The sequence below is a fragment of the Podarcis muralis genome, chromosome 15, assembly GCF_964188315.1.
Source record: "Podarcis muralis chromosome 15, rPodMur119.hap1.1, whole genome shotgun sequence".
NCBI lineage: Eukaryota > Metazoa > Chordata > Lepidosauria > Squamata > Lacertidae > Podarcis > Podarcis muralis.
The window spans coordinates 1,457,489-1,485,000 of record NC_135669.1 but is presented as its reverse complement, the minus strand read 5'-3'; the positions used below and the strand labels follow the sequence as shown (position 1 = coordinate 1,485,000).

General features: G+C 44.7%; 1 long non-coding RNA gene across 1 annotated transcript in view; it reads left to right on the top strand.

The window, feature by feature from the left end:
- The first annotated feature begins 20,958 nt into the window (after nt 1-20,958).
- The window catches only part of LOC144325655 (uncharacterized), a 38,613-nt gene continuing 32,059 nt past the window's right edge, over nt 20,959-27,512 (top strand). The window contains exon 1 of the long non-coding RNA XR_013390860.1: nt 20,959-21,595. This is a non-coding gene — a long non-coding RNA (uncharacterized LOC144325655). The remainder of the gene's footprint in view (nt 21,596-27,512) is intronic.

The window sequence follows — 27,512 nt, the reverse complement described above, 5'->3', positions numbered from 1 at the left end:
CTAATCGAACAACAGCAAGTTCAGTGAACTTGTAAGCAATACGAAGGAGCCTGCGGTGTTGTCAGACTCCTGCAAGCGCAAACTGCTGCATTATTCACAAGGTGCAAAAGCGACGGCCTCCCTCTGCTCCAGCTGCCAAGGAAACCACTTTTGTTCCACTGTGTCCCAGGCTGGAAAAGGATGCTGCACTCCGGTTAATGGGATCTGACTGGGGAAGCAACACAGCCAAAGGAATGAACTTCTGCCAGGAGGAAAAACAGTGAGAGACAGGGCCGGGCCATCTAGGCCACATCAGCATTGCTGGCGCTGCTGCAAGGGTCTGTGGGAGCCCTGGATGCTAACGACCATTCTAACAACTATCCACATTCTTCCGTTGTTTGATACACGTTATGCATAACCTTTGCATTTAAAGGCAAACGTACCCAATCTGCATTTCCCAAAACCATATGTGAACTGAAACACAGTTCACACTTCCCTGAATTTTGCAATGCAGTTCTCTAGCCAAATAATGTGTAGAGGAACGCCCTCCCATCAGATGTCAAAGCGATAAACAACTACCTGACATTCAGAAGACATCTGAAGGCAGCCCTGTTCAGGGAAGTTTTTAATATGTGACATTTCAGTGTATTTTTTATCTTTGTTGGAAGCCGCCCAGAGTGGCTAGGGAAACCCAGCCAGATGGGCGGGGTACAAATAATAAATTATTATTATTATTATTATTATTATTATTATTATTATTATTATTGAGAAATGTGTGTGTGAGGGTAAAGTATGAGTTAAAATGCATATATTAGTGAAAATAACACACAAATGCATTACATGATAGGAAATATGTTTTGCAAAAACAATTAGACAAAATTGCATACAAAAATGTGTTTATCTGGAGAAACTTGCAATAAAATGCAGGTGAATTTTCATGGTGACATTTTAAAAATAAAATGAAATACAACTGTAAACTTGATCCTAGAAAAATGAGGAACTGAATGGAACTGAAATGGGCAGATTTGCCCGTCCATCCCTGCTCATGTAATCCCTAATGTGGGATAATAACCCTGAAATAACATTGTCACAGTTTTGATTGTGTAACACAAACACTTGGGCACCACATGTTAAATTTAATTTAGTTTAATTTTTTACTTCTTCAGAGCACTCTGCAAACTGACTGGAACCTGGCAGAGAGTCCAAGAGCCCCTGCTGGACCCCTGTGAGTCAGGTCAGGCACTGCTTCATGGAATGCTTGCTGGAGAGGTGCTGATATTCCAGCAAAACCATGAGGTCAAGTAGCATGAACTTTTCATCAAATGTGACAAGAAATAACTGTCATTGTAAAAGGAGCAGCTGACATAAGACCGGATGCACCAGCTCCGACTAAGGCTGCGCGCGCGCACACACACACACACACACATGGTCGTAACACATGCAAGTCCACAGAATCAGGTGGGACTCAGTCACTGCCACCTATGGGCTTTTCATGAGGAATGATTTGCACCTTCATTCATTTTCTCTAATGACACTTGGAGTTGCTCCTTTTCTGCTTTTACAAGGTCAGTGGCAAAAGCAAGGCAGAAGAAAAATGTGTTTCTCAAAGAGCAATATTTCAGTTTTATGACCTAGGAGATATACAGTTGCATTTTCACTGTGAAAGCAGATACAATAAACACTATGCTTTAACTTTGATCCGCTGGGTCATCAAAGCAACATTTCTTGCAGGATGATAAATTGGGTCCTTTCCAAAGCAGCATGTCCTCTTTAACAGACGGGTGCTGCGTAAGGTGGGGGGGGGGCTGTAAATTTCATCCCAGCGTGTCGTGTTCATGCTCTAGAACCTCTTCTGAGCCTTTGAGAAACAGCTTGGGGGGGGGGTGTGCAGGCGCGGTGTGTGTGTGTGTGATTTGGTGGTAGGATGGCAGTTGCATGGGTGCAGATGGAGGCCAACCCCTAGGCACCCCCAAAGGGAGCACCCTTTCTTATAAAAAGAGTGGCACCTTTGCTGTGGAAACCATTTCAGTCTCTAGGTCTGTATGGAAGTCGGCAAGCAAGGACAGAGAGTAGGAGTTCCCCCATGGACTTGAGGCTGCCCATTGTAGTTAACTATTTTATTCCTAATGGATTGGATACCCTGCATCCTCCTTCTGCCTCTCCAAAATGAAGATCTCCAAGGCAGCAGCCATAAAAACATATTAACGTAACAATAAAACATAAAAACCATAGCAATCAAATAGTGCTTGATCTACAGATTTCACCTTAGGGGGCAAAAGTCTGCACTGCTGCCACCCCTCCCCCATGTGCTTATTCCAGTGGCAGCAGTGGGGGAGGACAAAGAAGAGAAAAGATTGCTTCTCCCCTTCACCACCCCTCCTGCTGCAGTAAGTGACAGAGGGAAGTTTTTGTTCCAAAACACAGCCTTTCTGCTGTTGCTCAGCCCAGGCAGCAGCAGCTGGAGGTGAGGCGAAGGGGACAATTCTTCTGTACCCCAGGAGCATTCCTGCAGCCCTCTTTTTTTATTTCCACTGGATTTCCAAGCCTCCTCCTGCTTCGCAAAGCCCACCCCGTGGGGACCATTTCAACCTCCCAAACAGAGCTGGAAAGGCTCCACACCAGAGACATTTTGGAGGACAAGGGAAGGCTTGGATATCCAGCAGAGCTTCCAAGGAGGCCTAGTCCAGCCCTGTCATCAGAGACCAAACCAGAAGCTTAAGTAGCCAAAAGGGAGACATACTAAAAACAAGAAAGCCTTCCCAGGAGAGAAATTAAAACTTGCTGAGAAAAGTGAAGTTTTCAAGCCTGCAAGGGAGACAAGCTAATTTGTGGTGGCAATGAGTGACATGCTTGGTGCCACAACTCCATGTATTTTTCAACGAAGAAGAAAAAGTTAACCACCCTTTATCATCCCATCAGGGCACAAGTGGGGGGGGGGGAGGAGTGGTGACTCAGAGCTTCAAGGGTGTCAGGGAAAGCCCTCAAGGACAGCAGGGTGCCCATGGGCCACGCTGGAGGAGTGGCAGACGCAGTTGATGGACTACATGGAACTGGCTGAAATGACTGGCAGAATCCGAGATTTGGGCGAGGAAACAATGGAAGAGGATTGGAAAAAATTTAAGGGCTATTTGCAAAAACACTATAAGTTGTATGAATGTTAAGAAATACGCACGATTATGAAATTTTTTTGCTTTAGCAACTTGATTAGGTAAACTGAAAATTAAGACAAGAAAAAAGAGGTGGTAATATGAAATAATTTTATTATGTTAATTTTAAATGTACAAAGTCGGGATATAATATTGTGAATTTAGAAACATAATAACTGAAAGATACAGTAAGTTAAGAAATAAGGTAACAAATTGCTGAAACTTTTATTACACAGAACGCAGAGTCGGGAGGATGTGGGGAAGTCCATTTGGAATATTGAAAAAACTACTGAAAATTGGATTGTAATGACCTTTTATTATTTTGATTTTGTATTTGTTTCTTGTAATTTCTTACCCCAATTTTGTGTCTATGACCTTAAGAAAAGAAACTCAATAAAAAATATTAAAAAAAAAAAAGCAGGGTGCCCATGGGTGCCACATTTGTGACCGAGGGGGGTGACATACAGATATTTCCAGCAGCGTTATAGATGTGAACCTGTGATTATACGGCAGAGAATGGGGGGCACAGGACAAGCATATTGCCTTGCCCCCACAACTGAGGGGGTCAGGGCCGGATGACATTGGCACACCCTGCAGTGCACACGCATGACATCAGCACGTTCCAGGGCATGCTGTGTCATGCACACACACTGTGGCTTGCACACATGACACGAACATGCCCCGTAGCATGTGTGCATAGCTGCCAGGGATTTCTGAGGGGGCCCAAGTTGGCACACCTGGCACAGGACAAAATGTCAGGCTGGAACTGCAGGAACTGGAATTCTGCTCCCTCCAAGCTTCTTCAGACGAGCTGAGAAATTCAATCTGAGGACTGTAAATCTTTCGAGCTGCACAAAAGGAGAAAGGACGAGATTTAAAGCCATGGGATTTTCCTTTTGAAAAGAGTTGTGTTTTTAAAAGCCCACATCTTGGACCAAAACGTAGGCGGCTCCCTACTGCCTAGGGGGATGCATTGTCTATAAATCAACATGATGAAGGGGGTCTACAAAACAGGGAAGGAAGTGATCCAAGGTTTGGAGGGGGTGCTCTTTGCGAAACCAGCCCACCAACAGCACAGGGACCTATTGCACCCAGTAGCTATTATTATGTCTACTTGCAGATGCAATGCATCATCTTTAGCTGGAGACACACCGTTTGTTTTTTGGGGTGTTTTTTTTTAAGAGAATGCAATAGAGGCATCAGTTTCCAATAGGATATCTAAACACACATTTCTTTTGTCTGATTGTTGCCAAGCTGGTTTTGCAAGTTGCTAGAGAACTAGAAAAGCCAGGACAACACACAGCAGCGCAGGTAGCCTTAAGTGAAGTGGAATGTGCCCAGGTAACTCTCCTTCCTTGGCAGGAGAATCTGGGTGTTACAGTCCCCATAAGAGTGAGACCTTCCCCCCTTCTCATAATACCTTTCCAGAAGCATCACTGATATATCATCAACATGTCATAAAGAGGGATCTTGAGGTTACCCAAGTTCATCAACTTGCTCCGCTTATCAGATTTAGTCCCAGGCACCTTAAGTACCCACCACCCAAAGAAGAACAATACTATCTAGGCATATCCTTGCCCTCCTGCCTTCCCAAGAATGGGCTTTGGGAACACCTGGCCGCAGCAAACCCATCAGCGGATGTCCATTGTTTCCCTCAAGAGAGGGATACTGTGTACGTGACTGTACACAGTACAGGGATTATGTACTCCAAGGATTATGAAGGCAGGGGAAGCCCTGGATTCCTTTCTTCCAGAGGAGTTGTTAGCCATTGGAACCAAGGAAATGGGTCAAACCGCTGAATTTTGGCGATTATTTGATTCTATGTTGGATAGTTGGAGGACACAGTACAATACATGGTATCCACTTATTGCTACAGTTTTATAGACTACTTTTCTGAGCTTCTTTGCTGTTGTGTATATGTATATGGTTTTAACACAGGAGTGTGGCAGGCATGTGGAGCAGGCTTGCATCAACTGTGTACCCCAGACTGGTGCACCATGAACAGGGGTTCCCCAGCAGAACAGTGCGATATGGGAAGGTTTAGTGAAGGGAGTGAACAAATGGACAGCACAAGCAGATCGTGTAAGCCCTTCTCTTTTACTCAGAGATCTGAAGGTTTTACTCCTCCTTTCTGTATCTTATAAGCGACATGGTTGCCTATTTGGACCTATGGACTGCTTGTGTTACCATATATGTTTACGTGAACATTGATGGATTATTCTTATTGTCAGTCTGTGCTGATGTTGGCCACACCATACATTTAAAGCACATGGTTGCCTCCAAAGAATGCAGGGAGTTGTAGTTTGTTATGGGTACTGGGAATTGTAGCACTGTGAGGGTTGAACTGCATTTCCTAGGGTTATTTGGGGGAAGCCATGACAGTGAAATGTCTATGAATGTGCTTTAAATGTTTGGTGTGACTGTGGCCATTGCTTCTATCTTCCCCCATCTTTCTCTTATAATTGCAATAAAATATATAACAAATAAAGCAGAAGTCTGAAAAACACTGCCCTATGTCCATGAATAGAGGGGGAGCTGCTAGCAGTGCCAACACACTCTGGGGTTTGAAAGGCAGTGGCGCACGAGGGGACCTCCTCTTCAAGGGGCATCTTGAATCAACATTGGATGCGTTGGGACAATTGATCAAAGAATGCACCTCTTTAGCTAGGGCTTTGGGTGGGTGGGTGCTTTTCCTCCTCCTGTGTTCTGTTAGGTACATCAAGAGCTGCCTTCTACCGAGTCGCAACATTGGCCCATCAAGCTTTATTTATTTCATTTATATCCCATCTTTCTTCCAAGAGGCTCATAGTTCTTCCTTTCCCCGTTTTGTCTACACCGGGGGCTGCCAGTGTTGTGCTCTCCCTAGACTACAATTCCCATCATCACCGATCATAAGTCATGCTGCCAGGGGCTGATAGGAGTCATAGTCCAACAACATCTGGGAGCTGCCCTTAGTCTGCACTGATTGGCTGGAGCTCTTCAGAGTTCCAGGCAAGAATCTCTCCCAACCATGCCTGGAGAGGCTGGGGATTACCATATTCTTGGTTGATTTTGTGCTTGTAATTTATTTTTTAATACCAGTGAAATTATGTTTTTAATTGTGATATTTCTGTTGCCTCCCTGGGGCTCATCTGCTGAGGGGTGTGCTGTAAGTTTACATAACAATGCATTGGTTGTGCAAACATTACCAGCCTAAAAAGCAGCTAGGTTTTTCTTTTTCTCAGTTTAGATTGCAACTGGTTTGGAAGGAAACACATCAGAATGCAGTGTTTCACAAGAAATTACAGGAAAGGTACGGGACAGATATAGATAGTGGCAGAGGAAGTGCACTGGATGCAGAGTAAACACAAACCCCTGTGTTGCAAAATGTGACAATCTACAAATGCAAACGCAACACGCTGGTTAATAAGGTAAAGGTAAAGGTACCCCTGCCCGTACGGGCCAGTCTTGCCAGACTCTAGGGTTGTGCGCCCATCTCACTTAAGAGGCCGGGGGCCAGCGCTGTCCGGAGACACTTCCAGGTCACGTGGCCAGCGTGACAAAGCTGCATCTGGCGAGCCAGCGCAGCACATGGAACGCCGTTTACCTTCCCGCTGGTAAGCGGTCCCTATTTATCTACTTGCACCTGGAGGTGCTTTTGAACTGCTAGGTTGGCAGGCGCTGGGACCGAACGACGGGAGCACACCCCGCCGCGGGGATTCGAACCGCCGATCTTTTGATCGGCAAGTCCTAGGCGCTGAGGCTTTAACCCACAGCGCCACCCGCGTCCCACGCTGGTTAATAACTGTTAGTAAATATATAATCAGTATGATGTCATTCAAAATATACAAATAAGCCACTTCAAAATAATATATATATCATACAACACATCTAACAAAATATACAAGTAACTGCAAGTTGTTATATGTCTCAGAGTCAAACAAAGATTCAAACAACCAATGAATAGCAAGGAATGCCAAACTGTCTCTCAAAGGAAGACGTCTCACAAAAGTCTCTTCTCAAAAGGACAGTGCATCTGGAACAGTTCAGCTGCTTTGGAATACTGTAAAGTCTTCATCAGCGAATAATTATCAATGAAATATACATACTAGTGAAGATCATACTAGTGGATCAGTGCTCGCTGGATAATGTAGATTGGATGCAGAGTAAAGAGGAGTAGGTACACAAATATGCATATGAACAGGCTTTTACCAGAAAATAGCTGGGTTGTTTGTTCAGCATCTACAAAGGCTGACTTTGCAGGGATTCAAGCTGCCTCTGTGCCCCTCTGCCCTTCTCTTTCCCTCTGCCTATAATGCCAGCCCACAGAAGGCATTAAGGAGTGTCTGCTAACAACCTGGGGGCAGGCCTGATGACTCCTTTTCCTTTTTGGAAATGGCTCACGATCTATTAGCGATGAACCATCCTGCCTTCAGACTCATCTTGGCTGGTGATGCCCTGAACCCTGTTCTGCCATGCATTCGTGTCCCCAGGAATGCATGCACACCCGCCAGCTTAATGTTGTTATTCAGAGGATGTGGCCACAGATGCACAGGCCAATTAGAGCATCCAGCAGCATCTCGGTCCCTGCATTATTTGGAAAGCTTGTGCTCCCGTCTCTTGGCTGCTCTTCTGTAGTGGTGGAAGGAGGACTGGCTTGGCTGGGCTGCAATCCACATCAAGCATTTTCCAAGCCATTTCTCGTCTCCTCCTGCTCCTCCCATCCAGGCTGGCTGGCATGCCCAGTCTCTTCCACATGACTGCCTCTGCTTCTGCTGAGTCGGCTGAGCAGCAGGCCAAACAGGACCCTGGTGGATACTTCCTGGCATAGCCTCTCCAAGGTGATCTCTTTAACACCAGCCAATGCCCCAGAGGATGGATGCCTGTAAAAGCAGATGGGTCTGCTCTGCAGTGAATGGGAGCTCTGGGACACAGGAGTTTGCTTTCATTGGCTTGTTAAAGTTCCCTCAAATTCATGCAGATGGGAGCGCATCCTTCTGGAAAAATGAAGTTCTTGGCCTTTTGCAACACCTGGTGTTTGGGAAACGGGAGAAGAAATGGCAGCCCAGAATGAGTTGTACATGTTGCTTTGGCTGAGGAGAGATGCTGAGAGAACTTAACTGCACCGACACTTTTCTGTGCCTTAAGAGAAACCTGAGGCCTAAAGCTAAAGGGAAGGGATGGAGCTCAGGCATAGAGCACCTGCTCTGCATGCAGAAGGTCCCTGGCTCAGCCTCTGGCATCTGTCTCCAGGTAGGACTGCGAGGGAATCCTGCCTGAATCCCTGGAGAGCTCCTGCCAGCCAATGTAGAGAACACTGAGCTAGATGTACCAATGGTCTGACTTGGTAAATGCAGCTTCCAGTGTTCCTGTTGCTGGACTCACCTGCGGACTAAAGCACAGGAAACAGGCACAGTGTCAACATGCAGCACCCTACAGCAGCAGTCAGGGTGCCAGCACCCTGGCACAGTCCACCACTAGCACTTACCATGGGTCCCCCCTTTTACTTTGCCCCTCCCCCCCACACTCAGTGCTGGGTCTGCCATATTAATTTCCCACAATTCTTCTGCCATTGCCTCACTCCAGCAGACCCTCTGAGTGTCCCTATTTTTCCAGGGATTTAGATAAGCTGTCCTGTTTTCTAATTTGATCCCAGAATGTCCCACTTTTAATTAGGATGTCCCTATTTTCATTGTAGAAATCTTGGAGGGTATGCTCCAGGGTATTGTGGGAAATTATAATGGCAGCTCTCTGACGTGTGGTGTGGTGTGTGTGTGTGTGTGTTCTTTAAGATTCCAGTTGGACAGCAGCCTCTGTTCTTTGAGAAACCATTTGACTGAACAGTACATTCATCTATTTGTGTGTGGCTCTTAAAGGGTAGGCACATATTAGTAGTAGTAAAAAATGGAAACAGGGAAGAACAAGCCTGTGAGTAGAGAGGGTGAAGCGTGGCCCGGCCAGCTCAGTCACAATGCAAGCAGGTTGGGATTCATGCTGTTCTCTTGTGTGGTGCCAGAAGTTTTCAAAGGTTCTATTGTCATCCAGGCCAGTGGTTTTGCTGCTTTTTCCTAACCACAGGGCTTAAGTGTGCTGCTCCGAAAACTTTTTACGTGTCTCAGCGCTGCCAAGGCCCCGAGCAACAGCTGGGAGTCCTCACAGTAAGTGGCAGCCCTCCTTACTGAAGCCATCCGATTTCCTTTCCTGGGGCCTAATGGAGGGGGAGCAAAAAGTCCAGCAGAATAACAACTCAATTTCCTCTCACTTGGGCCAGCTTGGAAGAAACCTTTGTTGTTGTTCTGGATGGAGGTGACATACTTCAGGGAGCAAAGAGACTGTCAGGTATCAGCATGGCAGATTCATCAAAGCTGAGAATGGCAATAAAGTTTGCAAAGCTAGCCTGTTCCCACTGGAATTGTGGGGCAGAATCGTTATAGACTTGGAAGGGGGTCATCCATTCCCCTTCCGAACAGTTCTTAGGGGAGCACAAAACAGGTGGCAGGGCGCACCCTCAGCTCTTGTCCTCAAGCCCCTCAGTACCACTCCTTGCCTGCAGCACCTGCTGCTGCCTGTGGCACCAGCCAACTCTGCCCAATGGGAGGGCTGGTCCTGCCTCCCTGGGTGGAATTAAGGTTGGCTTTCTGCTGAGCGGAATTAAGGCTGCGTACTCTGTCTCTTCCTAATTTCACCCCCCTTTTTGGAATAAGTGGACTGCACCAGGGAGCCACTGATTCCCAGTGTATGCTGGCTCTGGTCCAGCGGGGACGACTACAATTAGATTCTCCAGCCTCCCCCCCCCCCCCCCGCGGCTTTGCGATGCCACACTGAGCAAGTCTGGGGACTTTTCATGCAGTGCAGGAGCCATGCAATCAGATGCTCTCGCTGTGCTGAATACCTTTGCTGGTTGCAGGGTATATGGTTCACTTTGGACTTCCAGCTTTAGTTGAACATTTTTAATATTAAATTCCTTCCAGTAGCACCTTAAAGACCAACTAAGTTAGTTCTTGGTATGAGCTTTCGTGTGCATGCACACTGTGCAACTAACTTAGTTGGTCTTTAAGGTGCTACTGGAAGGAATTTTTTTGTTTTGACTATGGCAGACCAACACGGCTACCTAACTGTATTTTTTATATTATTATTTACACAGCAGCTCCCAATGCCCTGGTTCACATGAGGGTTATCTTTGACACCCATTTGGCTTATGTTTTACATTGTCTGTGGACAAACCCACATGGTTGACATATGTCAGAGGACAACTTCAAAAAGAATTGGGATCACTTTTAAAAGAAAAGGACTCTGGTTGTGAAGATAACTCCATCAATCAGCTCAGCATTGCCAGATGAAATGCCTGCCTTGAAGTAACTGCAAAAATATTTAAATAAAAATATGTGGACTGAAAAATGCAATCTGGTGTGACTCTTAGCATAAATTCATGTGTATAACTAGGAGGGCCATATTATTAATTGCTTAATTACTCAATTATGGGATGCGGGTGGCACTGTGGTCTAAACTACTGAGCCTTTTGGGCTTGCCAATTGGAAGATCAGCGGTTGAAGTCTGTTCAACGGGGTGAGCTCCTGCCAACCTCGTAGGGTCGAAAGCACACTCGTGCAAGTACAGTGGTATCTCGGTCTAAGAACAGTTAACGGACGCTGGGTGTCCCAGCGTCCTCCACAAAACTGGAAGTAGGTGTTCCGGTTAGTGCACTTTGCCCCAGAAGACCAACGGAAGATGAACACCAGTGGCGGGAGGCCTCATTAGGGAAAGCGTGCACCTCATTAGGGAAAGCGTGCACCTCGGTGTAAGAACGGACCTCCAGAACGGATTAATCCGAGGTACCACTGTAGATAAATAGGTACTGCTGTGGTGGGAAGGTAAATAGTGTTTCTGTGTGCTCTGGCTTCCGTCACGGTCTCCCGTTGTGCCAGAAGCGGTTTAATCTTGCTGACCACATAACCCGGAAAGCTGTCTGTGGATAAAAGCCATCTCCCTCGACTTGAAGCAAGATGAGTGCCACACTCCATAGTTGATTTCAACTGGACTTAACCGTCCAGGGGTCTTTTACCTTTACCTTTTATTATTAATTGTACTTGTATCTCACCTTTCCTCCAAGAAGCTCAGAGGGTGCTTTAGTTCTACAACAATCTTGCAAGGTAAGCTTGTTCGAGAGTCTTGAGGCTTTTCATTTTCCCACATCCAGGCCAAATCCTCATGCAGCCCAATCCAATGCACATATATATCTCCTGAGTGGGGAACATACGGCCCTTCAGATGATGTTGAACTACAACTCCCGGCGGCCCCAGCCAGCATGGCCAATGGTCAGGGCTTATGGGAGTTGATGTCTGGCAACATCTGGAGAGCCACACATTCCTCATGCCTGACATATACTGAGAAGCTAGCCCCACTCCTTTCTGTGGGACTTACACCCTAGTAAATGCGCACAGAAGAAGACCTTTGGGTGGCTCGGATGAGCATATCTGCAGGGCACATATACACCTAGGTTTTCCAAGAACCTACAAACCCAGCTGCAAGGGGAAGGGAAAGACTCCCCTCCCATGTTCCTGTTCATGGAGGCTGCAAGGAAGCAGAGCTCTTTTGGAAAAGTGCCCTAGTCTTCCTCTTTCTCAGCCTCCCCCCCTCATCAGCAGGCTAGGGAGGAGCATTTGTTACTGGGCACACAAATGCAAATGGGACTGCTAAATATTTAGCAGGATGGGAACTTAACAAAAGGTGTCTGAATTCCATCTGCAAGGAGTGCGGATTTGACACCAGTAGCAGATGCCTCCCCTTCCTGGCAATGCAGCTGTTGTCTTTGCCAGCAGGGAGGTTCCCCTCCAAGCACATCACCACTGAGAGCCAGAATGGGGGGAGGAGGAGGAAGACCCCTGCAGGGACAGGAGGGGGTGCATTAAGGAAGGGAAGGGATGCTGGGCAGCTCTGCATTTTAGCTGGGATGCATAAGTTGAATGGGGAGCCCAGGAACCTTGGTATCATACCACAATTTCATGGGAGGGCAGAAAAGCCATACAAGGTAGGAGCAGTCAGTCGTTGGATTTAGATGCCATCAAGTCTCTCCTTTTTTAAGTTAGCAAGTTTCCAATCCTCTTGGTTAAATAAAAAGTAAAAAGTGGGCGGCTTCCAAAATATATCAAAACATAATAAAGCAGTACACATTAAAAGGCTTCCCTCTATGGGGCTGCCTTCAGATCTCTTCTAAAGGTTATTTAGCTTTTGCTGACCTTTAAAGTCCTAAACAGCCTCGGGCCTGGAGACATGAAGGAGCGTCTGCACCCCCCCCCCCCCATCACTCAGCCCGGACCCTGGGACCCTCCTCCAAGGGTCTTCTCCTTCGCTGCGAGAAGCAGTTACAGGGAACCAGGCAGAGGGCCTTCTCAGTAGTGGCGCCCTCCCTGTGGAACACCCTTTATGTCAAGGTAGGAGATAAAGATTTACCCAACTTGTAGAAAACATCTGAAGGCAGCCCTGTACTGGGAGGTTGTTAATGCTTGATGTTTCATTATGTTTTTAGATATGCTGTAAGCCTCCCAGAGTGGCTGCAGAAACCCAGCCAGATAGGGGGGAATAATAATAATAATAATAATAATAATAATAATAATAATAATAATAATATCATGATGATGATGTTACTCACCTCCCTATGCAAAACACAAGCAGACATATAACTGTCTGCCCTCTCTGTGGAAGACCTCACAGCAGCTGCAGGTGGGGCAGAAAAGGGGTTCTGATTGGTTTGGGGATGGAAGGGTTAATCTACTCAGATCAAATTGTGGCCCTCCTTTCCCATCCTATCACAGTGGTTACAGACTCCGCTTCTGGTTACAGACTCCGCTAACCCAGAACTTTGCTTCAGGATAAGAACAGAAATTGTGCTCTGGCGGCGCAGCGGCAGCAGGAGGCCCCATTAGCTAAAGTGGTGCTTCAGGTTAAGAACAGTTTCAGGTTAAGTACAGACCTCTGGAATGAATTAAGTACAGTTCTTAACCCGAGGTACCACTGTATTAGCACTAAGGTTTATTGCATTTTTAAAGTTGTATTGTATATTTTAATTATGAATGTTTCTATTTTAATGCCTGTGTAATTGTCATTTATACTCATAAATGGCTTATTATAGCAATCAACAAAAAATAATTATTGTTATCATTATTAATATTTCATTAACTTTTTTTGGTTGCCTAGAGGAAAATGTCTTTCATCTGCTTACATCTGCTATGGCTGCTCTAAAGTACAAAAACAAGAACATTGGGAGACCCTGTCATTGACCTCCTGCTGAACGGATAGTTTGGCCAAATAACAAACAAAACCCCACCATCTCCACTTCCTTCCCAGCCCAAAGGTGGCCTTAGCACCCCCTCCTTCAGAATAGGAAGGGCAGGTGCCTCCCCCACCTCCTCTCACAAGCTCCTTCCCTAATTTATGGGGCTTTTGTATTTTCTGTTGCCTGTGAGAATGCCGCCCCCCCCCCCCCAGGAGATTATGAAAGCCTCTCTGCCACGGAAAAAGGGCCATGGGGTGCTGCTCCTCCTCAGATGGCCGGAGAAGGCAAACAAGGAATGTGGGCACCTCTCAGCTCCTGAGAGCAACTTGCTCCCATGCCTCGCCTTGCCTTGCACCAAGTGGATTCGCTTGCTTCTGCATTTCCCACATCTGTCCTTGGGATGCAACACCTTCATGAGCTAGAATGTGCAATTGCATTAGGGCTGGTCCCTGCCTTCCCAACCTAAGCTGCCTTGCCTCTATATGGAGAGTTTTTGGCATGGAAAAGTATTTCATCATGCAGGCCCCTCGTCAGCCTGGCATAGAATTATCACGCTGGGGAGAGGATCTCAAAGTTAGGAGGCATCCAGTAAGTCATCAATCTAAAGCCCTTCTAGTCTAGGCAACATCTGGCCCTCCAGATGTTGTTCAGCTACAACTCCCATCAGTCCCAGCAAGCATGCCCAGGAGCCAGGGGTCCCCCCCTGCCCTATGGGGTGTAGGAAAGGCACAGCTGTTTACCCCACCCCCCAAAAGCCCAAAAGCCCCGCCTCTGCTTGAAGACCTTCAGGGAGTAGGACCTGCCCCCCGCCCATCCATGCTTAGATGGCACTGAGAAAACTCTAATCTATGAACTCCGGGTCTAAGGTGACTGTGAGTTGGGCCAAGCTTATTCAAGGACAGCCCCATGGAGGCCATGCTTTCCACGAAGTCCCAAGCGGCCCCTTGTAAGTTTGTGTCGGCATGGATGTTAAAATCCCCTAGGACAATCAAACTAGGTGTCTCCAGGAGAACATCTGCCACGACTTGAAGCAGCTCGGGCAGGGAATCCTTGGTGCAGCGGGGAGGTCGGTACACCAAAAGGAATCCTGCCCAACTTCCAGTACATGCACTCAGAAAGCTGGGTCTTCCCAATAGGATGCCTGGTGCAAACTAATGACTTCCTAAAAGTCATGGCAACCCCCCTATCCACCCACATGACCTGGGCTGCTGTGCGTAAGAGAAACTTGGTAGACAAGCAGTGGCAAGGACAGGCCCATCTGCTTCATCCAACCAAGTCTTTGTCACACATGCCAGGTCAAATCCTCCATCCACAATCAGGTCGTGGTGGGCAGTGGTTTTATTCATCATTGACCTGGAATTGCACAGCAACACTTTCAGGTCATGTGGGTTTCCCTTGCTGATTCTAGTTTGCTTCCAGTCAGGACCAGACCTGGAGGCAGGGATAGTCCTCAAACAATGACTAAGCCTGCCTCCTCGGTAATGACATGGTCTGGTCTTAGCATAACTCCTCCTCCTGCCTGTGATCACTGAGATTGGGTGTCCCAATACACCCCCCCCCCCGGAACCTGCCCCAGCCATTCTGTTGGCTGAGGCCCACTCCCAGGCAGCCCTGACCCTTTCCCCTTAAAAATCAAAATACAAACTATACAATAACTTAACAAAATAATGAAAGTAAAAACAAAGCAAGAAACAATTATGCTAAAATTAAACTACTCTCCGCCCCAACTAAACATTTGTCCCACTCCAAACCGAAAGAAAATAATAAAATAATATAAATAACCACCATTCGCGGTGCAGCAGATTAAGAACACTTAAAACATTTAAAACCATTTTTGCCACTTGCTGCAGAGAGCTGCTCAAAGTATGTGTGAGCCCTGCCCCCTAGGCCTGATGGAATGGGCTGGAGGAGGGAGCGGTCTTCCCAAACACTCACAGGAGCAGCAACAGCATCCCATCACTCTGTTACCACTTTTATTTAAAACTGCTGTTATTTATTGGTTTTTTATTAGTATTCTGAGCAGCCACTGGAAGGGTGGGGGATATTGCCTAGAAAGAGGCAACTCTTAACATGGGATCTTTTAATGGAAAAATGTGTTGGGTGCACATATGCACACACACTCAGGCACTCAGACACACATTGGTTCAGCTCCAGGCCAGTTTTCCACTGTTCTGCAGAAACCAGGCCTCCTTTCCAATCCACATGGGCTTGTTTCCAAGCCCAAATTGACTATTGTTGGCCCAGTTTCTAAATACAAGAAGAACATGCCCAACACTTCAGTTTCCTCTCTTTTTAAAAATTTTTAAAATTTAAAAAAGAGGGAGGGAAAAGCTATTTAATGGAAACAGGAGACACAACCCAGTGAAAATTCTTTCCAGTAGCCCATGAATCAGAAACCATTTTGTGGCTTGCCAGCAAAATGGCTTCCTGCTGCAGTGAATAAGGGAACTTCTAAAAATGGCACATTGCTGGCCATGTTTACCTTAAGCCTGCTCTGCATTTTTGTTCTAGTTGTCATCACATCTTTGGAAGAGTTCCCAAAGGCTGGAGTCCTCTGCACACTTACCTGGAAGAAAGTCCAACTTAACTCAGTGGAGCTTACTTTTGAGTGTATCTGTATGGGGTTGTGTTGTCAAATGCATGAAATCTGGAAATCTTCCAACAAAATCCTCAACAGTCATGACTAGGGGCCAGTCCCCTGTTTTCTGGTACTTGTCTCTAATAAATCAATGTTCCTGTATTATCCCTGTTTTGCTTTTGCAGGGATGCCTTAAAAATGCTTTCTTTAGGATGAACAGGCTGTTATTCCATTACGTTGTTAGCAACTCCACAACAGAATAAATGGTTATGGTCTGTTTCCTAAACCACACGGCTCCAGAAGGCAGTATGTAGCAGGCTGTTATAAAGCTAAGAAACAGCTATAGCAAGGGTTGCCAACTTTACAGTTGGCCCTTGTAGCTGTGCTTTTAACAGAGACCTTCCAAGTGCCCCTATTTTCCAGGGACAATCCCAGATTTACAGAAGCTGTCCTGGTTTCTGATTGGATCCCGCAATGTCCCACTTTTCCTTAGGACGTCCCTAATGTTTTTTAATGTTTAATGTTCTATCATGCTTTTATATGTGTTGGAAACCTCCCAGAATGGCTGGGGCAATCCAGTCAGATGGGTGGAGTATAAAAAATAAAACTATTGTTGGTATGTAATAGGATGTCTGTTATGTACTGAGTTGAATAGGATCCAAACTGCAGCAGTCTGATTGGTCCTAGAACAATAGGATCCAAAAGGCAGCAGTCTGATTGGTCCTAGAACAATAGGATTCAGAATGCAGCAGTCTGATTGGTCCTAGAACAATGCAGCAGTATGATTGGTTGGCAGGAACTACCCAATCATGCTCCAGATAGAAGTGAATCCACAACCTGATTGGCTTACAGTAGAATTCCGGAATTAGCCAATCATGTGCAGCCCATTGTGTAAATAATGTATATAAAGCAGATACTTTGAGGGGACATTCATTCATTCCTCCTCACCACTATGAGCTGAATAAAGAGCATGAAATCACTTTGCGACTCTGAGTATATTTCAATGTCCCTGTTTTCATTGGAGAAATGTTGGAGAGGATGTTAATAGTGGTGTCATTTGCAGCAACTAGCAAGCGAGCACTCTGGCTTGTCCCCATGTTTGAGGGTGCCAGTGCCATGTGATGTGTGAACGCTGCCCAATGTGCTGACATCACTCACACATGCAATGCAAGGCATCTCATAGAATCATAGAATCATAGAATCATAGAATCATAGAGTTGGAAGAGACCACAAGGGCCATCGAGTCCAACCCCCTGCCAAGCAGGAAACACCATCAGAGCACTCCTGACATATGGTTGTCAAGCCTCTGCTTAAAGACCTCCAAAGAAGGAGACTCCACCACACTCCTTGGCAGCAAATTCCACTGTCGAACAGCTCTTACTGTCAGGAAGTTCTTCCTAATGTTTAGGTGGAATCTTCTTTCTTGTAGTTTGGATCCATTGCTCCGTGTCCGCTTCTCTGGAGCAGCAGAAAACAGCCTTTCTCCCTCCTCTATGTGACATCCTTTTATATATTTGTACATGGCTATCATATCACCCCTTAACCTCCTCTTCTCCAGGCTAAACATGCCCAGCTCCCTTAGCCGTTCCTCATAAGGCATCGTTTCCAGGCCTTTGACCATTTTGGTTGCCCTCCTCTGGACACGTTCGAGTTTGTCAGTGTCCTTCTTGAACTGTGGTGCCCAGAACTGGACACAGTACTCCAGGTGAGGTCTGACCAGAGCAGAATACAGTGGCACTATTACTTCCCTTGATCTAGATGCTATACTCCTATTGATGAGGCCCAGAATTGCATTGGCTTTTTTAGCTGCTGCGTCACATTGTTGGCTCATGTCAAGTTTGTGGTCAACCAAGACTCCTAGATCCTTTTCACATGTACTGCTCTCAAGCCAGGTGTCCCCCATCTTGTATTTGTGCCTCTCATTTTTTTTGCCCAAGTGCAATACTTTACATTTCTCCCTGTTAAAATTCATCTTGTTTGTTTTGGCCCAGTTCTCTAATCTGTCAAGGTCGTTTTGAAGTGTGATCCTGTCCTCTGGGGTGTTAGCCACCCCTCCCAGTTTGGTGTCATCTGCAAATTTGATCAGGATGCCCTTGAGTCCATCATCCAAGTCGTTGATAAAGATGTTGAATAAGACCGGGCCCAAGACAGAACCCTGTGGCACCCCACTAGTCACTCTTCTCCAGGATGAAGAGGAACCATTGATGAGCACCCTTTGGGTTCGGTCAGTCAGCCAGTTACAAATCCACTGAGTGGTAGCATAGTCAAGACCGCATTTTACCAGCTTCTTTACAAGAATATCATGGGGCACCTTGTTGAATGCCTTGCTGAAATCAAGGTAGACTACATCCACTGCATTCCCTTCATCTACCAGGCTTGTAATTCTGTCAAAAAACGAGATCAGGTTAGTCTGACATGACTTATTTTTCAGAAATCCATGCTGACTATTGGTGATCACAGCATTCCTTTCTAGGTGCTCACAGACTGTTTGCTTAATGATCTGCTCCAGAATCTTCCCTGGTATTGATGTCAGACTGACTGGGCGGTAATTATTTGGGTCCTCTCTTTTCCCCTTTTTGAAAATAGGGACAACATTTGCCCTCCTCCAGTCTGCCGGGACTTCGCCTGTTCTCCAGGAATTCTCAAAGATGACTGCCAGTGGTTCTGAAATCACATCTGCCAGTTCTTTTAATACTCTTGGATGCAGTTCATCTGGCCCTGGAGACTTGAATACATCTAGACTAGCCAAGTATTCTTGTACTATCTCCTTAGTTATTCTGGGTTGTGTTTCCTCTGCTGAATCATTTGCTTCAAATTCTTCAGGTCGGGCATTGTTTTCTTTATCGGAGAAGACTGAGGCAAAGAAAGCATTGAGGAGTTCAGCCCTTTCTGTGTCCCCTGTTTGCATTTCACCATCTTCTCCTCTGAGTGACCCCACGGTTTCTTTGTTCTTCCTTTTGCTACGAACATACCCATAAAAGCCTTTTTTGTTGCTTTTAACCTCTCTAGCAAGCCTGAGTTCATTTTGTGCTTTAGCTTTTCTGACTTTGTGTCTACACGTGCTGGCTATTTGTTTGAATTCCTCTTTGGTGGTTTCCCCCCTTTTCCATTTTTTGTACACATCCTTTTTTAATCTTAACTCAGTTAAAAGTTCTTTAGATAGCCACCCTGGCTTCTTTAGGCACCTTCCATGTTTCCGTCTCATTGGTATTGCCTGAAGTTGTGCTTTTACTATCTCCCTCTTAACAAACTCCCAGCCATCTTGAACTCCCTTTCCTTTTAGTATTACTGTCCATGGGATCTCACCCAGCACTTCCCTAAGCTTTATGAAGTCGGCTTTCTTAAAGTCGAGAAATTGAGTCCTAGTATGCTTGGCTGCTCCTTTCCGCTGTATAGTAAACTTCAGAAGAGCATGATCACTCGCGCCTAATGATCCTTTCACTTCTACCCCACTAACCAGGTCATCAACATTGGTTAGGACCAGATCTAAAATGGCTGTTCCTCTTGTTGCTTCTCCCACTTTCTGGACAATGAAGTTGTCTGCAAGGGCAGTGAGGAATCTGTTTGACCTTATGCTCTTGGCTGAGTTTGACATCCAACAAATATCAGGGTAATTGAAGTCCCCCATTACTACTATCTCCCTTCCTTTTGCATGCTTGGCCATCTGTTCCAGGAAGGCATCATCTATGTCCTCCGTTTGGCTTGGGGATCTATAGTAAACTCCCACAATGAGGTCACTGTTATTCTTCTCTCCCTTAATTTTCACCCAAATGCTCTCACTTTGGCTTTGAGGTTCTAAATCTTGGATCTCTTCACAGGTATACACATCCCTGACATATAACGCCACTCCTCCTCCTTTCTTGTCTGGTCTGTTTCTTTGAAATAGATTGTATCCCTCCATTATTACATTCCAATCGTGGGATTTATCCCACCAGGTTTCAGTGATTCCTATTATGTCATATTTAGTTTGCTGTACCAGGAGCTCAAGCATCTCAGCTCAAGCATCCCTGACAGATGGCCACCCAGCTTCTGCTGAAAACCCCCTAAGGAAGGAGAGTCTATTACCTTCTGTGGGAGACTGTTCCACTGCCAAACAGCTCCCACCATCAGAAATCTCCTTTCTTGTAATTTGAAGCCATTGGTTCAAGTCCTGCCTTCCAGATCAGGAGAAAACAAGCTTGCTCTGCCATGTGACAGCCCTTTAAATATGTGAATATGGCTATAATATCATAGAATTGTAGAATCGTGGAGTTGGAAGTGACCCCGAGGGTCCTCTAGGAATCTCAGCTAAAGCATCTGCGACAGAGGGACATCCAAGCTCTGCTGAGAAACCTCCAAGGAAGGAGAGTCCCCCACCTCCCAAGGGAGCGATTCTAACGTCAAACAGCTCTCCATGTCAGAACGTTTTTCCTGATGTTTGGTCAGAATCTCCTTCCTTGAACAAACGACACAGGAAGCCACTTATCCCAGTGAATTATGACTTTATTTGGCAGTTCATATGACATATGATGTTGTTTGACTGACTGGTCCGCATCATGCCCCCTTCACCTGCTTCTGCTGAACAAGACCAAGTTCTGCATCTTCACCCTTTGCCCAGTGGCGTAGGAAGGGGGTGCGGGGGGTGCAGACAGCCCCGGGTGTCATCAAAAATGGCAAAAATATGTGTTTTTAAAATAAGAAATTCCTATTGTGAAAGAAAGGTTTTAAGTGCTGAGGCTGACAATGTTAAGTAAATAAACTAGAAAATAACACTTGCAACTGTATTTAAAAAAGGAAAAATAAGATACTTACAGTTGCAAGTGTTATTTTCTGGTTTATTTACTTAACATTGTCAGCATTTCACAATGGGGGGGGGGGTGACAAGAATTTTTTCGCACCGGGTCTCCCTGGCCTTGCTACACCACTGCCTTTCCCTTATTCCTGCCTCGCTGGATTGTATTTACCTCGGCTTTCTATGAATCCATTCTGGGAGCTTTTGTTTTTCTTTAGTATGTTTAGCATTATTCTGTCATGATTTCCTAGTGCTGCTGTCCTTTCAAAGGTATTTGAAAAAGAAAGAAGAGACCATCATTCCCGCTGGGCATATTTCAAGTGACCAGATAGAGAGGGGCAGGAGACCTTTTTCAATTTATGAGGCCAAGCTGAGACCTGGCAGGCTGAACTCCACTCACCCCTTGATGTAAAGCTTTAAATGTTCGACTGATGTGGACTTCCGATTTCCACCACAGACAGAAAGGGAGCGCGGAAAGCCTCGTCGGGGTTTTCCGAACAACACAGGGGCTTGGGGGAGTTGCAAAGGCACTGCACCCCCAAAAAATCTCAAGCGGTCTGGCCATTTTTTCGGGGTTTATTTATTGAAGAGCTCGAAGACGACGGGATCGCAAGTGCAAGAGGAAGGCACCGACCCTGTGTTGCAATGCCTCTGGCTCTTGCTAGAGAAAGCGGCAAATCTCCAAAAATTTAAGAGTGGACCCTTAGTGTGAGAGAAGCATTTTAAAATTAAAATTTTGAAGAACACACAAAGTGAACGCTGGATGTTGAAGGATTAAATCAAGGAATCCATCCCGGTGGAGGAGTTAAAATGGCGCAGGATACAAAGTCGCAGGGGTAAAGGAAGGAAGCAGCCTCTAGCCTGACTGCGTGAGTACATAACAAAAGCCCACGGCAGCTTTTGTCGAGGCAAATAGACTTTTGAATTTGTAAAACAAAGTAATAGATTACGGACTATCCAGAAACTTTGTTGTTCCCTTTCGGGGAGAGAGATAATTAGAAACGTAATAACCACAGAGCTGATTGAAAGAGCAGCTTGAGACGACTAGTAGAAGTTTAATTTAAAAGAAAACCGGGAAAGCTTGGAAGCTGCATTAAAGACAACAAAGTTACAGTAAAGACAAGAATAAGGGAAGATTGGCAGAAACGTCTCTTCTCTCTCGAGAGCCAGTGTGGTGTAGTGGTTAAGAGCGGTAGTCTCGTAATCTGGATAACCGGGTTCACGTCTCCGCTCCTCCACATGCAGCTGCTGGGTGATCTTGGGCCAGTCACACTTCTTTGAAGTCTCTCAGCCCCACTCACCTCGCAGAGTGTTTGTTGTGGGGGAGGAAGGGAAAGGAGAATGTGAGCCGCTTTGAGACTCCTGAAGGGGAGTGAAAGGCGGGATATCAAATCCAAACTCCTCCTCCTCCTCCTCCTCCTCCTCCTCCTCCTCCTCCTCCTCCTCCTCCTCTTCTTCTCTTTTAAATAAGAACTGCCTAAGAAAAAAGGTTATATTTGACTGCAATGATCTTGGGTACTCTTTCGCTCCTTACTGATGAAAAACTGGACTTAAGTTAACCCCCTCTTTCCCATTTTCTTTTCCGTTGTTTTTTTCTCTCTGGGAAAGATTTACATTTAAGCGTTGGAGCTAGAAAATACCAGAAATAATTGGAATGCGGAAAATATCACCCGATAAATCCTGGGAAAATTTGGAAAATAACTTTAAGTGTTAAAAACAGGGGGTTTTACACCCCAGTAGACTATAATTGGATATTTACAACATTTTGAATTGGACATTCACATTTCTTATGGACTTGAAAATATAAACAGGAAATTGGGACAGAATCTGAACCAGTGATTTGGTGACAGAGACTGGACCAGTGATTTCTTCTTTTTTGTGATAGAGACTGAAACAGTGATTTGGTGATAGAGATTGGACCAGTGATCTCTTTTGCTTCAGTGACAGAGACTGAAACAGTGATTTCATGATAGAGACCGGACCAGTGATTTTGTGACATTGGTATTTAATTGGTTTCCAGGTCTGATTTAGATCGTGGATTAAAGCCTGAATTATTAGCTTTACTAGACCTTGGATTAGGACATGAACTAAGTTATAGAATATCCTTTACACGTTATGGATTAAGCCGGCAAGTGGTGGAAGATTAAAGAAATTAAAAGAAATCGGAACTGAACATTAATTAATTATTTAATTATTTAATTTAGAAAAGGAACTACTGCTCTCCCATCAGAATCTACGTGGACTTTAGAAAACCACTTTAACAGGAATAACTCATACATAAGTAGTAATTATTTGAGTCTTGGAGAAACTTACCAAACTTTCAGAGGGTGTTAATGTTTTAAGGGACGGTTTGGGAAAACACAAACTATATTGTCATATACTATTAATAATACCCTAGGAGGGGGGAATCATTTGAAGAAAAACAAGAGCGTAAGGAAGGTACTAAGGTGTATAAACAAGACTCTAAGATTACCAAGGTTGAGATATACTGGGATTATAAGTGAAGCTATTTTCTTTGATTTCTGGACATTATCTTATCCAACTGGATCTGTAACTGTATATTATAATAGTACATATTTTCTAGCAGACATTGGTGGTACTCGGAGATATTATGGCTGTACTTTAGGATACAGTTGAATTAATTGACTTCAAAGGTAATACTCTGTTTGAAAAAAAGGAAATACAATAGAAAGTGATATAAAAGAAATTGTAAGAATATAAAATAAGAAAAACAAAATCACACGGGTGTAATAAGGTAAATTAAAGGAGAGTGGTTAAGACATAGAAAAATAAGAATAACAAAAAAAGATTGTGCGCCCCTCAGGGGAGAGACAGAAAATTAACACAGACTATTGTGTAAATAATCACAAAATGTCAGGGAAAAATGGAAAAAAGGTAGGAGGGACTCCTGGAGACAGAAAGGCCTCACAACAGGAGGAAATTAAAGACCTAGACATTTTGTGGCTAAAGATCAAAGAAGAAGTCAAACAGAGAGAGTTACATATGGAAAACAAATTAGGAGAGGTGCAGGAACAGACAGATAAAAAAAATCTAAGGAGCTGTAGGAGAACTTACTAATAAAATACAAGATTTATCAGTCAGGTCAAAAGTAATAGAGGAATCAAATAAGAAAATTCAAAAAGAATGGAAGGAACACAAGAAGGAGACAGAAAAAATGAAGGAGGAAATAAGAGAATTGAATAAAACACAAGAACAAATTGAAGATAGTTTAGCCATGACAGAAATGCGACAGAAACAACTTAATTTAAAATTCAGAGGAGTAGGAGAAGAAACCAACGAGAATGTAAAAGAAAAGATGATAAAAGAACTAGCAAAATGGTTGGAAGTAAGAGAAGAAGAAGTAGCTTGCACTGTAGAAAATGCATTCAGAATTAGGGTGAAATCCCAACAGTTTAAATCAAAAAAAGTTCCTGGCGACTGCTTGGTAATTTTTAATTCAATCGAGATGAAAAATACAATACTAAGAACGAGCTACTGAAAAAAATTAATAATTGAAAATAGACCAATTATTATATTCAAAGAAATACCAATTAGGCTGTTGCGTAAAAGAGAAGGATATAGACAAATAGTAAGTGTTTTACAGAGAAATACTATACAATATAGATGGGAGTTCCCCAAAGGAATCTCCTTCTATTACAAAGATAAAAGATTCAGACTAACAGATACACAAGAAGTGAAAAAAATCCTGAGAAGGTATGAGAAAGATCTTGGAAAGGTGGAAGAAAGGTATGGAGGAGGAGGGAGATATACAGAAGGAAAGAAGGAAAAGAAGGAAGAAAGCATAGAGAAACAAAAGAGAGGGAGAGAGGAAGAAGAAGAGGATGTGGAGGAGGAAGGAGCAGTAGGTGGAGAAGAAGAGGAGGGGGAAGAGGAAGAATTAACGGAGAAGAGGTCGACTAGAATATAAATTAAAATTAAACAGTATAATGATGCTAAAGGTACTGTCTTGGAATGTGAATGGTCTTAACGAAAAATTTAAAAGGAATAAAATCGAAAAGGTGTTAAAGAATAAAAATTATGATGTGATTTGTTACCAGGAAACACACGTGGCAAAAAAACACAAACATATTTTATCAAATAAAAGGTTAGGGGTAGAATTTGTCAATTCAGATACTAATAAAAGAAGAGGGGTAGCGATATATGTGAAGAAGAAATTGGATCCAATACAGTGGTGCCTCGCAAGATGAAATTAATTTGTTCCACAAGTTTTTTCTTCTTGCGAGTTTTTCGTCTTGCGAAGCACGGTTTCCCATAGGAATGCATTGAAAATCAATTAATGCGTTCCTAGGGAAACCGCTTGCCAGGCTGGCGGTGCGGAGAAGGGCTTTTCTCCCCACCGCAAGCCTTCAGGACAGGTACGGGAACAGAGGGGAAGGCGCGCAGCACTTTCCCTCTGTTCCCGGGGCTTGCGTGGGAGGAGGGTTTTTCCTCCCCACCGCCAACATTCAGAACAGCATTCTGAATGTTGGCGGTGGGAAGGAAAACCCTCCTCCCACCCCAAGTCTTCAGGAAAGCCATCCGAAGCCGGGCGGTGGGAGAAGGTGTCCCCGCCCCGCCGCCCGGCTTCGGAGCTTCGTTCCGAAGCCGGGCGGCGGGAGGAGGCGTTCCCGCCCCGCCGCCCGGCATCGGAGCTTCGTTCCGATGCCGGGCGGTGGGAGGAGGCGTTCCCGCCCCGCCGCCCGGCATCGGAGCTTTGTTCCGATGCCGGGCGGTGGGAGGAGGCGTTCCCGCCCCGCCGCCCGGCATCGGAGCTTCGTTCCGAAGCCGGGCGGCGGGAGGAGGTCCGAGGACAGTGGGGAAGACGCGCTGCGCTTCCCCGCTGTCCCGGAGATTTCCCTATGGGCTTTCGTCTTGCGAAGCAAGCCCATAGGGAAATTCGTTTTGCGAAGCGCCTCCAAAACGGAAAACCCTTTCGTCTAGCGGGTTTTCCGTCTTGCGAGGTGTTCGTCTTGCGGGGTACCACTGTATTAACATGTAGAGATGATGAAGGAAGAATTTTGGGAGTACAAATTAATCACCAGGGAGAAAAGATTAACGTAATAAATGTTTATGCACCAAATATAAATAAAGCAGAGTTCTTTAAAAAATTTGAACAAATGTTATTAGAATTGGAGAATCACAAGTTGATCTTACTCGGAGTCTTGAACGCAGTGCCAATACCGGAATTAGATAGAAGTACAAAAAGAAGAAAATTCAAGCAAGGGAAGTTACCAAGAACATTTAATAATCTGGTGGAAAATTTAGATCTGATTGATATCTGGAGACATAAAAATCCAATAACAAAACAATTTACACACTTTTCAGAATCACACCAAAGCTGGGCTAGGTTGGACCAAATATGGGTTTCAAGAGAATTAACAAGAGCAGTGAAATGTGAAATCCAACCTAGAACCCTTTCTGATCACAGCTCAGTAACCTTGGATTTAAAAAGTAGAATACAAGGGACATACAGATGGAGAATGAATGAATTCCTTTTTGAAAATGAGGAGATAATTGAGAAGGCCAAAAGAACTTTAAAAGAGTATTTCGACATGAATATGAACAAAGAAACAAATATTAATACAGTCTGGGATGCCAGTAAGGCAGTGCTAAGAGGATTCCTAATTAATCAGAATAGCTACAGGAAAAAGTTAAGAGAACAAAAAAAGAAGAAGAAGAAATACTTAATCAATTAAGAGAATGCAAAAGAAAACTAATAATAAACCCAAGTGAGAAACAGATCAAACAAACCTATAGAATACTTCAAACGCAATACTCAATTTTAATAGGCCAAGAAGTAGAATGGAGAATTAAGGTATGGAAACAAAAATATTTTGAATCAGCAAACAAAACTGGGAAAATATCAGCGTGGCAACTACGAAAAAGTAAAAAACAAAATGTGATCAATAAAATAAGAATAGAAGATCAAATTGTGGAAGACCCCAAGAGAATAAAGGAAAATTTTTATTAAATTTTATGAAAAACTATATAAAAGGAAAAAAAGAAGACATAATTGGAATAAAGAAGTACTTAGAAGAAAATAGAATGAAAGGATTAACAGAAGAGGAGAAAATACAATTAAATAAACCTATAAAAATGGAAGAAATCCAGGAGGCGATAAAAAAAATAAAACTGGGGAAAGCTCCAGGGCCTGATGGCTTATCTGCTAAATACTATAAAGTCTTAGCGGAATACTTAGCCCCGGTACTATGCGAAGTAGCAAATAACATCTTAAGAGGAGGTAAAACACCAGACTCATGGAAGGAAGCCTATATTACATTGATATCTAAGCCAGATACAGATAACTAAAATGATGACTAAAAACATCGAAGAAGTTGTGAAAAATCAGTTAGAGGTACAAATTGGAATTAAGGCGGTAAAAAAAGCAAAATACTTAGGAATTTGGAACTATGAAGAATATAAATTTAATGGCGGATAATTATTTAGTTTAGAAGGGTGGCGCTGTGGGTAAAAGCCTCAGCACCTAGGGCTTGCCGATCGAAAGGTCGGCGGTTCGAATCCCCGCGGCGGGGTGCGCTCCCGTTGCTCAGTCCCAGCGCCTGCCAACTTAGCAGTTCGAAAGCACCCCCGGGTGCAAGTAGATAAATAGGGACCGCTTACTAGCGGGAAGGTAAACGGCGTTTCTGTGTGTGGCTCTGGCTTGCCAGATGCAGCTTTGTCACGCTGGCCACGTGACCCGGAAGTGTCTCCGGACAGCGCTGGCCCCCGGCCTCTTGAGTGAGATGGGCGCACAACCCTAGAGTCTGTCAAGACTGGCCCGTACGG